The following is a 12,500-nucleotide window of genomic DNA, read 5'->3' as shown; positions in this document are numbered from 1 at the left end:
TCGCACCCACCGTGGACTTGCAGGCACGCGATCGTGTGGTTCATGGCAGCCTTCACCTCCCTGGGCTCTGGTGATCTCAGCCTCCCAAGCTGCTGGGACTACAGGGATCTCTGAACCCCGGGAGGTGGAGGCGAACGTGAGCTGTCATCGCGCACCTCCACTCCAGCTGAGGTGAGGAGAGCTGGGGTGCAGAGGAAGGAAAAATGCATTGTGATCTTAATTACCTTGTAGCGTTACTCATGCCCTCTTATTTGCTTGTTTTTCTCATGGCTTATTACTTCTATGTCATTGTCATGTTCGTCCTTTGCTTGCTTGCTGGCTGGCTGGCTGGCTGGCTGGCTGGCTGGCTGGCTGGCTGGATGCTTGCTTGCTTGTTTTTTTGTTTTGTTTCTTTGCTTTTTTTTGTCTGTCGTTCTTTTTTTTTTTTTTTTTTTTTTTTTTTTTGGAGATGGAGTCTTGCTCTGTCTCCCAGGCTGAAGTGAAGTGCAGTGGCGCGATCTCGACTCACTGCAAACTCCACCTCCCGGGCTCAAGCAATTCTCTGCCTCAGTCTCCCAAGTAGCCGGGATTACAGGCGTCTGCCACCACGCCTGACTAATTTTTTTGTATTTTTAGCAGAGACAGGGTTTCACTACCTTGCCCAGCCTGGTCTTGCACTCCTGACCTCACGATCCACCCGCCTCGGTCTCACAAAGTGCTGGGATGACAGGCGTGGAGCCACCGTGCCCAGACGCTTACTTCTTTTTTCACTTAGTTTTACATTACAAGCGTTTACTTACATACTTTCTTACTTCCTTACGTGGGACTACAGGCATGCACCACCACACCGGTTAACTTTTATAATGTTTGTCATGCTTTCCGTACGTACGTACGTATGTATGTCTGTCTGTCTGTCTGTCTGTCTGTCTGTACGTGACATGGGGTTCGAGGTTCTATCACGTTGCCCGGGCTTGTCTCCAACTCCTGTTCTCAATCACTCCGCCTGCCTCGGCCACCCACACTGCTGCTATTACAGGCGTGAGCCATTGCGCCTAGCTCATTCTATATTTGCTCCTCTCTCTCTCTCTCTCTCTCTCTCTCTCTCTCTCTCTCACCGCCCCTCTCTCTCTCCCCCCCCATCATCTTCTCAGTAGGGATGTGGTCTTGCTTTCTGGTCCACGCTCTGGGCACATACAATCTCTTTTTAAACGTCTATTATTATTACTATTACTATTATTATTATTATTATTATTATTATTGCAGGTATCGTCTCACATATCGAGATGATCTCAAACTTCTGGGGGGGGGCTCCAGCGATCATACCACATCGGCCAGGAGTTGGAGACCAGGCTGGCCAACATGGTGAAACCCGGTCTCTATGAAAAGTGTAACAATTAGCCAGGCCTCCTGATGGCACGGGCTTGGAATCCCGACTACTCGGGACACCGAAGGAGGCGACTTGCCTGAACCGGGGAGGCCGAGGTTGCAGTGAGCCGAGATCGTGCCATGGCAATCCAGCCTGGGTGACAGAGCGAGACTCTGTCTCAAAATCATAATAATAAGGAAGGAGACCACTACTACTCCTGCTGCCCTCCTCCCCGCACCTCGCCTAGTTCACAAGACAAGAGGAAAGACAGAAAGCAGAAAGTTAGAAAGGAACGAAAGCAAGATAAATGGCCAGACACCCTTGGTGCCACCACACGGCCCTAGGAGATTTAAAAAGAAAGAAAGAAAGAAAGAAAGAAAGAAAGAAAGAAAGAAAGAAAGAAAGAAAGAAAGAAAGAAGAAAAGAAAGAAAAAAAAAGGAAAAAAAAAAGAAAAAGAGGAAGTAATAATAATAACATCGACCCCCGACCTGAACTACTTCTGTTATCTGTGAATTCCAGACACCGTATGAAAAAAGCCTTGTGAAACTTTTTGTTCTGTTAGCTGCTGCAGGTAGCCCCCAGTCACGTTTCCCACGCTTGCTCGATTTGTCACGACCCTTTCACGTGCAACCCTTGAGGTTGTAAGCCTTTAAAAAAGTCTTTTTCGGGGAGCTCGACTCCTAAGATGCGAGTCTGCCGACGCTCCCGGCCGAATGAAAAACCTCTTCCTTCTTTAATCCGGTGTCTCGGGAGTTTTGTCTGCGGCTTGTCCTGCTACATTTCTGGGTTCCCTCACCGGGAAGCGAGCTGGTGATGCACGGAGGGTCGAGGCAGCCCCTTAGGCGGCTTATGCCTGCCCTGTAGAGCATCCCTGCGGGGGACTCTGGCCAGCTTGAGCGATGCGGATCCTCAGAGTGCTGCCGGGTAGGCATCTGCCCCGGTGCGATGCCTCGCCTCCAAAGAGCGGTGCACAGCACGCCCCCGTGGAGGATCGGCACAGTGGCTGGACACCGGGAAGGAACTGGCACTTTCAGTCCGGACATCTGAAACTTGCTGAGACTGCTCTTTGGAACTTCCCCCACTCCGTTTGAGTGGAAGCGTGGCCTGATCACCCACGGCGTGCCTCTACCGGCACTTTGGTTTTGGTTTCTGACTTCACTTGAATTCATTGGTTGATACTTTGGTTTCGGTTTCGATTTTGACTTGACTTGAATTGCTTGATAAACAGGCCTGCCTTTATTGCCACTTTGGTCTTGCTCCTGATTTTGGTTTGGCTTAAATTGCTTGACGAACAGGTGTGCCCGTAACAACACTTTGGTTTTAGCTTTGATTTTGATTTAGTGTGAATTAGGTGACTGAGTGACCTTTTACCCTTTCCTTCTCGTAGGGTGAATGTTGTTTCCTCTCGAGAGAAACATAGGTCAGGCACAAAGTAAGCCCACTCCGCTAGGAGCCCTCTTAAAAACGTTTCAAAAAGAAAAATAAAAGGAAAGTCATCAAGTCGTCACAACTTACCCTACTAAAATGCATGTGACAGAACCTTACAAAAGGTTTTGCAGGAGATTATAGAGTTCAGTTAACCCCCTAGAGGTCACGAACTCTGGGTGAATTAGAATTGCCCTCTTCTGCTGTTGGATGGCCCACGGAAGGAACTATAGGCAGAGAACAATTGGCCGTGTAGTTCAGGTGGTGACGGGGTCGGAGGACAGCCTGTGTACCTAGATCACATTCCTTTATATTGACTCATGGCGAAATAGATTGTAGACAAAGCCGGCGTTAATTTAGCCCTGTTTAACAACTTTGTGCAAAATAGCCAAAAGTAAAAGTAAGAGCGGCTTCGCCGGCAGACACACAGTTTTTTTAAAAAGGGAGTCCCAGGAAACGGCAAGAGAAGCCAGTTTTTACGGGAGCCGCGAGAGATAACACAGATTCTTTCTCCATGTTTCCCAGCCTACCCTGCTTCACCGAGGCCAACAACCCCCTCAGAAATGAGATTCAGGAGCTGACACGCCCCAGGTCTCACCTCGAAGGGAAGGATCGGAGCCTCCAGAGGCCAAGGAAAGAAGTCGAGATAGTCAAGTGGGCCATCTCAGATCTGGTCTTACTCGAGCTCTGTAAATGCCTCTCAGGGAGATACGAGGACCTGTCTATTATAATGACCAGGCCCACATCCCGGGGGGAGGGGGGTGGGCAACAGACTTTCATCTATCAGCCCTTTTCAACCATTGAGCTACTAAACTGGGAACACCCTGAACCCACCGCCTTGCTCCCGACAGCTAGAGCCCTGTCGAGCATGACTGTGTAGAGGTGTTGGACTCCAGTGTACTCTAGCAGATCTGACCTCCGGGACCAGCCTTGGGCATCAGTACACTAGGAGCTATGCGTGGACGGGAACAGCTTCACCAACCCACGAGGGGAGAGATGTGCAGAATATGCGGTGGTAACCCTGGACGCTGTCGTTAAGCTGGGCTCATTGCTTTAATCCGGGCCTTAGAACTCGGTGAGGGTAAGACTGTAAACATTTACACTGACTCTCGGTATGCCTGTTTCACCCTCCAAGTGTATAAAGAAAAGAGCCTGTTAAACTCTAGAAAAGAGGGAAAAGAGCAAAAGAAAAAGAAAGACTAAAAGCAAGTGTAAAGATAGAGATTCAAAAGAAAACAGGAGAGACAGACAGCAGTGCGTGGGCGGGGGCAGGGCCCGTGCCGTTTCTCGGGCCCCACCAGCTGGCCGTAGGAGCGTGAGAACGCGGGGGGGGGGGGGGGGGGGGGAAAGCAGCATTGTGAGAGGCCGCGGACGTGGATGTAGACATGACCGAAGTCAAGTTAGGCAAGGATTCCAGAGCCGGACAAGGCTAGAGAGACATTAATGTGCGAGATGGAAAAAAAAAAAAAAGACTCTAGAAGGGTAAATGTTCAGAAGGCAATACAGGAAATGGCCAAGGCCGCGAGACAAAGAGGCCATCGGCCAAGGGCTGCTGCACCTTGGAGGAACCAGACACTCATCTGATCAGGCTGACAGGAGCTGAAGAATGTAAAGACTAGGGCAGACTAGGCACCTTCTCACGAGGCTCCCAGGAGCCCATGGTCACATTAGAAGTTACCAACAGCAAGACTCTGCCGTATCTGGATTCCAATTTCTCACTGAAGGCTCAGCCACTAGATACAGTGACAAAGGGGCGGAGTGGGGGTGGGGATGGGGGGAGGGGGGAACGCCTCCTCTAAGAAACTGAAACAGGAAAAACAGCCATACCTTGTGAAAACTTGCTTATAGACTTTACAGAACTGCCCCCTGCTGGAGGCTAGTGCTTGTTTGCACCTTTTCAGGGTAAGTTACAGTTTTCCCCACCAGGACAGAAAAAGTACAAGAAGTGACTAAAGTACTGTTAAAAGACATTATCCCCAGGTTTAAGACTACCTCTGATTTTAAAGTCAGACAATAGGCCAGCATTTGTAGCTGTAGCTGGAATAGTGCAAGATTTAACAAGACTGTTAACAATACAACAGAGGTTACACGCAGCCTATCGGCCACAAAGTTCAACAAAAGGTGGAACGCATGAACTGGACACTCGAGCGAGCAGCTACTGGCGACCAAAAAACAAAACAAAAAAAAAAGGGTTGCCATATATAGATATAGATAGATAGATAGATAGATAGATAGATAGATAGATGTATATATATATACACACACACACACACACACACAAACACACACACACACACACACATACACACACACACACACACACACACAGATATAGATATAGATATAGATAGATATATAGATATATGCCAGGAAATTCACTTAAGATAAAATCAGGTTTTTGCCTACGGTCCTCCTCCGAGTCAGGTGCACCCCTACCAAACAAACTAGGTATCTGCCCTGTAAGATTGTGTTCGGTTGGCCACCCGCAAATCGTAGGTCAAATAAAAGGTGACCTCCGGAAACTAAAGAAATTAACCTTTAAAAGGCAAATGCAGCCTTTCAAAATAGCCACACGAAGTGTTCATAATTAAATAAAGAAAAATAATGCCTATAAGCCTGACACCCATTTAAATCTAGGGACTCTGTTTAAAGTAAAACCTAATTTTTCTACAACCCATATAGGATGAGCCCTATACTGTAACCTTGTCCACTCCCACTGCTGTTAAAGTTGCAGGTGTTGCGTCTTGGATCCACCACAGTCAGCTAACACTGGCAGCTCAGGACAAGTGGACCGGCTAACAGGACGCAGATCATCCAGCCCGGCTGATCCTGAGACGAGACCGAGCTGCTGCTGAGGACCACAAGCCCTGCTCTAGTCACACACCGGCAGCTGACTAGTCTATGCACGGCCGAAGCTTGAGGACTCATCAAGCAAGTCAATGTAGTTAAAAATCTTAAGACAGATAGTTTTCCTAGAATACTAACTGTTTTCCTATTGTTCTGTCGCTGTATTCAACCTTTTTCCCAGGTAAGGACCTCTTTCGTCCTTGCTGGATATGAATATGCTATACATTGCTTTGTTGTTGTTACCCCCCCCCCACACACACACACACACACCCATAACCATGCTAGAAGAAACACCTATGTAAGGTGTCCCCACTGTACACGTACTGCTTAGGAAACCCAGACCCGTCCAGCCCAGCAACGATCGCAAGGTCTTTCAGTCATTCTTTAAACATATAAACCAGAAGTTACCAGAACCTCCTCCTTTAGCCAAAAATTTAAAAAATAAAAATAAAAAAACAGAAAAAAACCTATTTCCTCAGTAGGCTGAAAACATTGCTGGCAGCCTAGATGTTTCTTCATGTTATGTTGATAGAAGGGCTAACGTAAGAGACCAATGGCCTGGAGAAGCAGAAGGGTTAACGCCTCAAGATAACTTGACTTTAACCAACCCTTTCCCCAAACAGACGCCGCAAGTTCAAGCGTCGGGCTCGTAAAAACTTCCCTGATTAAAAAATACTGTTTTACTTGCTAAAAAAAGGTTTTAAGGCCCAGTTAAAAACTAACCTGCTTAAGACATGACAAAGTTAGTACATGTGCCTGTTCAGGTTTAACACAGGTTTGATCCTAGGTCTTCATTTAGAAAAGAGTTTCCAGCTGTAGAAAATGTAAAACCCTCACTGTAAGTGTATTACTTGTAATAGAAACTTGCTGGCCGGGCGCGGTGGCTCAAGCCTGTAATCCCAGCACTTTGGGAGGCCGAGACGGGCGGATCACGAGGTCAGGAGATCGAGACCATCCTGGCTAACACGGTGAAACCCTGTCTCTACTAAAAAATACAAAAAAACTAGCCGGGTGAGGTGGCGGGCGCCTGTAGTCCCAGCTACTCAGGAGGCTGAGGCAGGAGAATGGCGTGAACCCGGGAGGCGGAGCTTGCAGTGAGCTGAGATCCGGCCACAGCACTCCAGCCTGGGTGACAGAGCGAGACTCGGTCTCAAAAAAAAAAAAAAAAAAAAAAAGAAAAAAAAGAAACTTACTTGCTTGCTGCGCCCCTGTGTATTACACTTGCTCCTTCCAATGATAAAAGGTTTTGTACCTACCATGGCTCGTCAGAAAACTTCCACACAAGTGTATTACATAAAACGCTATCACTCTGTCTCGCTAAAAGACCCAAACAGTAAAAATGAAAGGGAACCCGCCCACTAATTAGTGAAAATTCTCAAAGTGGGGGATGAGGAAGGAGACCTCTACTGCTCCTGCTGCCCTCCTCCCCCCACCTTGCCTAGTTCACAAGACAGGAGGAAAGAGAGAAAGCAAAACGTTAGAAACAAACAAAAGTCAGATAAATAGCCAGACAACCTTGGCACCACCACCAGGCCGTAGGAGTTAAAAAAAAAAAAAAAAAAAAAAAAAAAGTAATACTAATAACATCGGCCCCTGACCTAAACTACTTGTGTTATCTATAAATTCCTGACACTATGAAAAAAAGGGTTGTAAAACTTTTTGTTCTGTCTGTCCTTCCTTCCTTCCTTCCTTCCTTCCTTCCTTCCTTCCTTCCTTCCTTCCTTCCCTCCTTCCTTCTTTCATCCCACCTCGGCCTCCCAAAGTGCTGGGATTACTGGCGTGAGGCACCATGCCTGCTTGGCCTAAAGAGACACCTATTGAAAGTAAGACATAGAGAGCTCCTTGCAGTGATCTGATTGATTGCTTGACTGATTTACAGACGGCGTCTCACTCTGTCACCCTGGCAGTGGTGTCATCAAAACCAAACTCACTGCAGTGTGGACGCTCCTGGACTCAAGCGATCCTTCCACCTCAGCCTCCAGAGTGTAGTGCCTGGGACCACGGGGCACGCGCCACTGTGCCCAGATGATTTTCAATTTTTATTGTTTTATTTTTCTTTTTCCCGAGACACAGTTTCGCTCTTGTTGCCCAGACTGGAGTGCAATGGCGCGGATCTCGGCTCACCGCAACTTCTGCCTCCCGGGTTCAAGAGATTCTCCTGAGTCTGCCTCCCGAGTAGCAGCTCGGGTTGCAGGTATGCACCACCACGTCTGGTTGATTTTGTATTTTTACTAGAGACGGGGCTTCTCCATGTTGGGCAGGCTGGTCTCCAACTCCCGACCTCAGGTGATTCTCCCTCCCCGGCCTCCCAAAGTGCTGGGACGGCAGGCGTCAGCCGCCGCGCCCGGCCTTCCTTTTCAAATGTTTTTGCACAGACAGGGTCTCATCATGTTGTTGCAACCCTTCTGCCCCGGCGTCCCAAAGTGCTCGCGTGACGGGCGTGAGCCACTGCGCCTGGACTCCGGGGAATGATTCACGACCACGACCGCTGTACTAACTATTTATTTCTTATTTATTTATTTATTTATTTATTTATTTATTTATTTATTTTTTATTATTATGATTATCTTAAAATTATTATTATTTTTTTGAGACGGAGTTTCGCTCTGGGCGAGGCGGGGCGGGGCGAGGCGAGGCGAGGCGAGGCGTGTCGCTTTGGAAACCGCAGCACCGCCTTCTAAAGCCCCATTCGAATGCACAAAGCCCTGTTCCCTTCCCGGACTTGGAGCTGATGCCTTCCATAGCCTTGGGCTTCTCTCCATTCAGAAGCTTTTACAGGCGCAACCCCACCCAGAGGCTAGCTGCGGTTGAGGATTGGGGGTGTGCTGGGGCTGGAAAGTCGGTCCCCTATTTTTGCTAGCTCGGCCACGACATCCCCCGACCCCTATCGCTTGCTCACCCTTTCAGATCCCTTGCCTCCACCGTCTTGGAGGCTGACCTCTGACTTTAATATCTGCCTTTCTTCCTGTCTTGGGTTTGAGGAGGGGGGGCAGGAATGAGGGTGTGTGTGGGGAGGGGGTGTGGGGTGGGGACGGAGGGGAGCGTCCTAAGGGTCGATTTCGTGTCATGCCTCTTTCACCGCCACCGCCGAAGATGAAAGCAACGATCAGCTAAAGACCGCGTGTTCTCATCTATAACTGGGAACTAAATAATGAGAACTCGTGGGCAGAACGAGGGGGACGAGAGAGGCGGGAGCCTACTTGAGGGAGGAGGTGTGGAAGGAGAGACATCTTCAGGGAAAAACAAAACAAAACAAAACAAAACAAAAAACCAAACCACGAAAACTGTCGGGTACTGCGCTGAGTTATCCGGGTGATGAAATCATCTGCACACTGAACCCCCCAGTCAGAAGTTTACTTGTGTAACAATCTTGCACATGTGTGCTTGAACAAGACATAAAAGTTGTGTGTGTGTGTGTGGGGGAGAGAGAGAGAGAGAGAGAGAGAGAGAGAGAGAGACAAGAGACAGAGAGAAGGAAACACCACCTCCTTGACCTGAGTCAGGGGGTTTCCGGTCTGGTGGCGGAACGTTCAGTGACAATGGAGTATTTTGGCCTGTTCTTTTTTTGTGCGTTTGCTATTTTTTTTGCTGCTGTTGTTGTTGTTGTTTTAAGACAGAGTCTCACTCAGCCACCCAGCCTGGAGTGCAGTGGTGCAATTCGGCTCACTGCAACCACCGTCTCCCAGGTTCAAGCGATTCTCCCGTCTCAGCCTCCTGAGCAGCTGGGATTACAGGCACCCACCATCATGCTCCGAAGATGTTTCCATGTTAGTAGAGACGGAGTTTCACCATGTGGGCCAGGCTGCTCTTGAACTCCTGACCTCAGGTGATCCGCCCACCTCGGCCTCCCAAAGTGCTGGGATTACATGTGTGAGCCACTGCGCCCGGTGGCGGTCCCTGTGGTTTTTTTTCTTTTTTCTTTTTTTTTTTTCTTCTTTCTTTCTTTCTTTCTTTCTTTCTTTCTTTCTTTCTTTCTTTCTTTTCTTTCTTTCTTTCTTTTCTTTCTTTCTTTCTTTTTTGGTAGGGAGGGACTGAGTCTCTCTCAGTCTGTCACCCAGGCGGGGGTGCAGTGGCACTCCCTCGGCTCACTGCAACCTCTGCCTCCCGGATTCCAGTGATTCTTCTTCAGTGGCTGGGATTACAGGCGCACACCACCACATCTGGCTAATTTTTGTATTTTGAGTAGAGACGGGGTTTCTCCATGTTGGCCGCACTGGTCTCGAACTCCTGACCTCAAGTGATCCGTTCTCCTGGGCCTCCCAAAGTGCGAGGACGACAGGCCTGAGCCGCCGGGATTTCAGCCTTTAAAAGTGCCGGCCCTACCACCTTTCGCTGTGGACGTTACGCTCTGAATGACGTGCCATCTCTGCCATAGGTTGACTCCCTGAGTCCCCTCTGCCATTTCACTCCATCCTGGGACGCAAGAGCGAAACTCCATCCCGCCACCTCCTCGTGCAAAACAAAACAAAACGAAACAAAACAAAACAAAACAAAACAAAACAAAACAAAACAAAAAAAGAAACTCTACACATGACCTGTAAGTGTCTGTTCCTGTGAGTGATTTCTGAGATACGGCACTGTAGACTGAACGCAGTGGCTCACGTCTGTCATCCTAGTACTTTGGGAGGCTGAGGCGGGCGGATCGCCAGGTCAGGAGATCGAGACCATCCTGGCTAACATGGTGAAACCCCGTCTCTACTAAAAAAACAAACGAATTATCTGGGTGTAGTGGCCGGCGCCTGTAGTCCCAGCTACTCGGGAGGTTGAGGCCGGAGAACGGTGTGAACCCGGGAGGCGGAGGTTGCAGGGAGCTGAGATCGCGCCACTGCACTCCAGCCTGGGTGACAGAGCAAGACTCCGTCTCAAAAAAATAAAAAAATTAAAAAAATAAAAAAAGAGGAAAGAAAGAAAGAAAGAAAGAAAGAAAGAAAGAAAGAAAGAAAGAAAGAAGGAAGGAAGGAAGGAAGGAAGGAAAGAAAGAGGAAATGAAAGAAATGGCACTGTATCGCTATTGGGCTAGGACCCTCTCTCTTTCTGTCTGTTCCTCTCTGTCTCTCTCTGTCCGTTTCTGTCTTTCCTGTCTCTCTCACTGTCTCTGTCTTCTGTCTTACTCTCTTTCTTTGCCTGTCGGTCTGTCTGCTCTCTCTCTCTCTCTCTCTCTCTCTCTCTCTCTCTCTCTCTGTCTGTTTCTCTCTGTCTCTCACTGTCCGTCTATGTCTTTCTCTGTCACTCTCTTTATCTGTCTGCCTGTCCCTCTCTTTCTCTCTGTCTCTCTGTCTCTCTGTCTCTCTCTCTGTCTCTCTCTCTCTCTACCTGTGTCTCTCACTCACTGTGTCTGTCTTCTGTCTTACTCTCTTTTTTGCCTGTCTGTCTGTCTCTGTCTGTCTCTCTCCCTCTCTCCCCCTCCCTGTCTAGTCTGTTTCTCTCTCTCTCTCTCTCTCTCTCTCTCTCTCGCTCTCGCTCTCGCTCTCACTCTCGCTCTCTCGCTCTCGCTCTCGCTCTCGCTCTCGCTCTCTCGCTCTCTCGCTCTTTCTGTCCGTTTCTCTCTGTCTCTGTCTGTCCATCTCTCTTTTTCTACGTCTGTCTCTTTGTCTGTCAGATTCCCCCGTCCCAGAGAGGGCCCTGCCCCTTCCACGAAAGTGAGAAGTGCGTGCTTAGAGAGGCCGAGAGGAATCTACACAGACGGGCCTTGCCGGGCTTCCCCACTGGGTGCATGATTTCGGGAGATCGAGGCCGGGTCCCCACTTGGATGGAAGGGCCATTTGCAGACCTTTCTCTCTGTCACCTGTGATGTCCAAACTTCTCGTATTTCCCCGATAAGCTCCCCGACTTTAAAATAAACGGCTAAGGCCGGGCACGGTGGCTCATGCCCGTCATCCCAGCATTTTGGAAGGCCGAGGCGGGTGGATCACCTGAGGTCGGGAGTTCGAGGCCAGCCTGACCCACATGAAGAAACCCCGTCTCTACTAAAAATACAAAATTAGCCGGGCATGGGGGCGCAGGCCTGTAATCCCAGCTACTCGGGGAGGCAGACGCAGGAGAATCGCTGGAACCTGGCAAGCGGAGGTTGCAGTGAGCCGAGATCGCGCCATTGCACTCCAGCCTGGGCAGCAAGAGCGAAACTCCGTCCCACCGCGCGCGCGCACGCACACACACACACACACACACACACACACACACACACACGAAAAAAAGGGGGAAAAAAATAGAAAAAGGAAAATTCTTCACACGTGACCCATAAGTGTGTGTTCCCACGAGTGATTTCCAAGCAATGGCACCGTAGGGGCTGAACGCGGTGGCTCACGTCTGTCACCCCAGCACTTTGGGAAGCCGAGGCGGGCGGATCAGGAGGTCAGGAGTTCAAGACCAGCCTGGCCCACGTGGTGAAACCCCGTCTCTACTAAAACTACAAAACTGAGTCGGGTGCGGTGGGGCAGACCTCTGTGATCCCAGCTACTCGGGAGTCGGAGGCGGGAGAATCGCTTGAACCTGGGAGGCGGGGGTTGCCGTGAGCCGAGATCGTGCCACAGCGCTACAGCTTGGGCTGTAGAGTGAGTGAGACTCTGTCTCAAAATTAAATAAATAAATAAATAAATAAATAAATAAATAAATAAGTAGCAAGCGAGAAAGAGAAAATGAAAGAAATGGCACTGTATCACTACTCGGCTAGGACGGCGGTGATGTTCTTGTGGGGAGACACCGCGTGGGGCGATGTGTAGTGTGCGGACTCCGATCTTCGTGGTGGGATGTGGATGCTCCGCGATTCACCGTACTGACTAGATTCATGACTGATTCACGACAGGGTGGACTTTGGGGAACACGGTTGAGAAATGGGTACTTCGGGAGCAAAATCTTGCCCCGGAACAGGAAGGGAGTGTGATG

The sequence above is a fragment of the Macaca nemestrina genome, unplaced genomic scaffold, assembly GCF_043159975.1.
Source record: "Macaca nemestrina isolate mMacNem1 unplaced genomic scaffold, mMacNem.hap1 Scaffold_476, whole genome shotgun sequence".
NCBI classification, from domain to species: domain Eukaryota; kingdom Metazoa; phylum Chordata; class Mammalia; order Primates; family Cercopithecidae; genus Macaca; species Macaca nemestrina.
Note: the sequence above shows the minus strand (reverse complement) of the source record.